Consider the following 4462-nt stretch of genomic DNA (forward strand, 5'->3'; position numbering starts at 1 on the left):
GAGGCCTGGCGTGCTGTGATTCATGGGGTCGCAAAGAGTCAGACATGACTGAGTGACTGAACTGAACTGAAACAATATTTGGGGGGAAAAAGTAAAAATAAAGATAAATATCCAAGTTGCCCATATACAACAGAAATGCAAAGATGCTATACACTTCCATTCAGATCGACCCTGGTCCTCCACTACATAGAATACTGGGTGCTGTCTTCAAATGAAGACTGAATAAACTGCTTCTGACTTCACTTGGGGCAAGATAGTCTGCTGGGTGTGACACTGGGACTTTCACTTGCCGTGACGGTAGTATCATCCCGAGGGGGGCAGCTCTGGCCTGGGCTCTCTCATCTCTCAAGCTTCCTTATACCAGCATGAGAAGGAAGTGGAGTCAGTCCCACCCATCTGATGTTGGCAAAAAAAAATTCCAGAACTTTCATCTTGCTGGTTTCAGCATAGGCCCTTGGACCCCATAGGAATCCATAATCATACAGGATCACTGTCAAGACACCTGCTGATAATCTAGATACTGTTCCTTCATCAAATCATTATTGATGAGTTTACTGGATTCCCCATAGATGGAATCCTTCTGCCCAGCATACAGCCCCATCATATTCAACACTTCCCAGATTTTCTCCTTGGGGGCACAGTTCCCCTCCATGAAGGTCATACCCAGGATAAGTATCAGGAGACTGGTCTTGGGCGTGCCCCGGTCATCACTCAGCCTCTTGTCATAGCTGAGGTTGAGTGATTTGACAGGGTCATAGGAGTGGCTGGTGGGGTCTACTTCTTTCACTTCAATGCCAGAGACAACCTCCACACACTCACAGACTTTGCTGAAGATCACAGGGAGTGTCCTTGTGCTCTCTGATGACATTCCTCAGCATTTCTGCTTTGGGGGTGGATTCCTTTGTTACATACTTGACACACAGGAACTGCACCAGTTCAGTCACCTGCTTGTTTAGCTCATGACTGAGCAAGAACTGGGGATCTGGTGGAGCCTCAGAGATGCTGGGGCCCTCCTCTTCTTGGCTTCTGAAATTCTCACCAGATTGACTCAGTAGAGAGGCTGTGTGGCAGCAGGTGAGAAGCAGGCTCCCTGAGAACCCTGGCAAGTACTCAGTGCCCCAGTGGCAGGCACCTCCTCTGGAATGCCAGAGATCAAAGGAGTGAGGGAGGAGAAGAGGGGGTGGAGGAAGAGAAACTGGTGGAGGAGAAGGAGGTTATGGAGGAGGAAGAGGTGGAGGAGTTGCCCTTTTCCTTCCTAGCCGTAGGAGCCTGCACACTTTCAAAGGCCTTTCTAGGCCTTTGGGGGCCTGAAGCTCTTCCTCAAGCTTTTTGCAGCACTCACTTTTCTGATCCAGGGACATGATGACTTGCGTTGGAGGTGGCCAACAGGAGGGTGGAACCAGGTCTCCTCTCTAGGGGTGCTCCCATGTGTCATGGGCTCCTGTTTTCCTGGTTGGCCTGAGGCCTCATAACTGAAGTGCAGCTATGGTTTTTCCAGTAGTCATGTATGGATGTGAGAGTTGGACTGTGAAGAAAGCTAAGCGCTAAAGAATTGATGCTTTTGAACTGTGGTGTTGGAGAAGACTCTTGGAGTCCCTTAGATTGCAAGGAGATCCAATCAGTCAATCCTAAAGGAAATCAATTGTGAATATTCATTGGAAGTACTGATGCTGAAGTTGAAACTCCAATATTTTGGCCACCTGATACGAAGAACTGACTCATTTAAAAAGACCCTGATGGTGGGAAAGATTGAAGGCAGGAGGAGAAGGGGACGACAGAGGATGAGATGGTTGGATGGCATCACCAACTCAATGGACATGAGTTTGAGAAGCTCTGGGAGTTGGTGGTGGTCAGGGAGGCCTGGCGTGCCGCAGTCCATAGGGTTGCAAAGAGTCTGACATGATCAAGCGACTGAATTGAACTGAACTGAGGTAGAAGCCAAACCAGGTGTTACTATCTTAGAAACCAAAAGAATAAAATATGTCCCGAAAGAGAAAGTGAGTGTCTTGTCTCATGTTTCTGATAAGTTTAACAAGAACAGAGGAATGACCACTGGAACATGGGTGCCAGAGGCAACTGTTTGAACTTGTACAACTCACCAGAAATCAGAGTCTAAAACAAGCCTACAGTGAAAGTAGTTTATTCTGGTGCTCAGTCCCATGAGGTTGGAATGGAGAACTGGAACAGGTGAAGCAGGGAAGGAAGGAAAGTCGATATAAGCATGTATTAACTTGATCATCACTGGAGACTATCATCTAGGAATCTTCTAAGAAGCTGTAGAACATTCCTTAGAACTGCCTGCCTATGAGATACAGAGACAATTTATCTATAGGCCCCCATCCCCTACTGCTCCATGGTTATTTGGGGGTGTCGATTCTCCATACTTTCCGATTTTCTCAAACTTGGCTATTGAGAGATCCTGCCCTCAGTGTAATCAAAGGTGTCAGGACAGAAAGATAGAGATATAAAGCACAGAAGAGAAGTATTGCCAGATTATACCTGAAAGGATTTGGTTGCTAACAGCAATATTTGGAATTTAATGTGAGCATGAAAAGTGTAAGGCAGGGAATAAGAAAGCCTGATAATATTCATTCCTAAAATCATTCAGGACCTTCAAGATAATGGTTTACCTTAATCTTCAAAACCAATGCTGAAGGGTTAGTTGAGCAATCTAGAGTCCCCGTTGCTGCAACAGGGACTGGGGCTGTGATTTATATTTATCAACAGCTCTCTCTCCCACCTATTCTAGATTCCCTCTACCTTTGACTGCCATACATCAAGTCTAGGCTGTTTCTTTTAGTAGAAACTCAGATCTTCATCCCCATAGGTTCTGAGTCTTTAGTTGTTTTGCCTTTGCTTGGCTGTGGTTGTTGGATTTGTCCATTTAGAGTTATTGCTGATCATGGAATTAATGAGAAATACTTCTGTGAGTTCCCTGGGTTTTACACATGTTCCCTTCTGCCCTCATAATATGGTATCGATGTTAGGTTCATTAGTAAGTCCTTTCTCTGCCTACCAACTCACTCACACAGCAAGGCTGAACTGATCAGTTGGTAGCAGTCTTTTCAAAATTCAGTAGAATCTTGGCTGTGTTCTCTGTAGAAGCATCTTTTCCACTTACTTGAGATCCAGGACTTTGAATCCTACAGAACCTAAGATTACTGGACAAAAATGTACATTCTGCAATTCCACTTTGATTTTCAGATCCATATTTCTCACAGTTCTGGAGACTGGAAGTCTAGGATTATGGTGCCAGCTTGGTAGGGTTCTGATGAGAGCCTTTCCCTGAGTTGCAATCTCTGACTTCTTTTTGTAGTCTCACATGGCAGAACAGGTATGTTCTTTACCTCCTTACAAGGGCATGAATCCCATTCCATCATGTGGGTTCTGTGTCCATGATCTCATCCACACCTAATTACCTCCCCAAACCCCTTACATATACTTTTACAATGAAGATTAGGCTTTTTATATTTAAAAAGAGGAAAAGAAAGCAAGAAAAAGAATTTCAATTCATACCTCACAGCATATACAAAAATTAAATCAAAGGGGATCATATTCTCAAGTGTAAATTCAAAATTCATAAACATTCTAGAAGAAAATATAGGAGATAACTTAATATGATTTGTAAGTGATTTGGGGTTAGGAAATAATTTCTTAGCTGTTACACCAGGAAGACAATTTACAAAAAATAAAAATTGATTTATTGATTTGTCAAAATTAAATCATCTTCTCCTCCAAAGACATTGTTAAGAGAATGAAAAGACAAGCCATAAACTGGGAGAGAATATTTGCAAATTATTTGTCTCATAAAGGACTTGTATCTATAAACACGTAAAGAATACTTAAAATTCAATAAGAACATAAAAAGCACAATTATAAAATAGCCAAAGGATTGATCATACTCATCACCAAAGAATTTATGCAGATGGAAAATATGCACATAAAAATGCTCAACATCATTAGTAATTAGGGAAATATAATTAAAATCTCAATAAACTACTACCACACACCTATTAGCGTGCCTAAAATTAAAACGACTCACCATATCAAGTCTTGGCAGGTATATGGAGCAACTGAAACTCTTATGCACTCCTGGTCTAAAACAGTTTGTCAGGGTCTTAAAAAGTTAATTCTATGTCTATCATACAATACAGTCATTTAATGCCAAGGTATTTACCCAAGATAAATAAAAGCATATTTCCTTAAGAAACTTGTATATAAATATTGATAGCAGCTTTAATAGCCCAAATTGGAAAAATCAGTACAGGAAAGGATAAACAAATTGTTGTATAACCTTTCAGTGAAATGCTACTCAGCAATAAAAAGGAGTATTCTAAAGATATCTTCAACAACACAGATGAACCTCAAAAACAGGATGCTCAGAGAAAGAAGAAAGACATGAATACTACAATTTAATTTTTACTATGCAAAATTCTGGAAAATTCTAATATTTGTAGTTGTA

The 4462-nt window shown here is 41.7% G+C and overlaps 1 pseudogene; it reads right to left on the bottom strand.

Annotated features, from left to right (window-relative positions):
- Positions 1 to 345: 345 nt before the first annotated feature.
- LOC147359328 (putative MAGE domain-containing protein MAGEA13P) lies at positions 346 to 1361 on the bottom strand (annotated as a pseudogene).
- Between the last annotated feature and the right edge of the window lie 3101 nt (positions 1362 to 4462).

Source organism: Bos grunniens, chromosome 14 (assembly GCF_055505025.1).
Source record: "Bos grunniens cultivar Pamir isolate PY7600 chromosome 14, Bosgru_T2T1.0, whole genome shotgun sequence".
NCBI classification, from domain to species: Eukaryota; Metazoa; Chordata; class Mammalia; order Artiodactyla; family Bovidae; genus Bos; species Bos grunniens.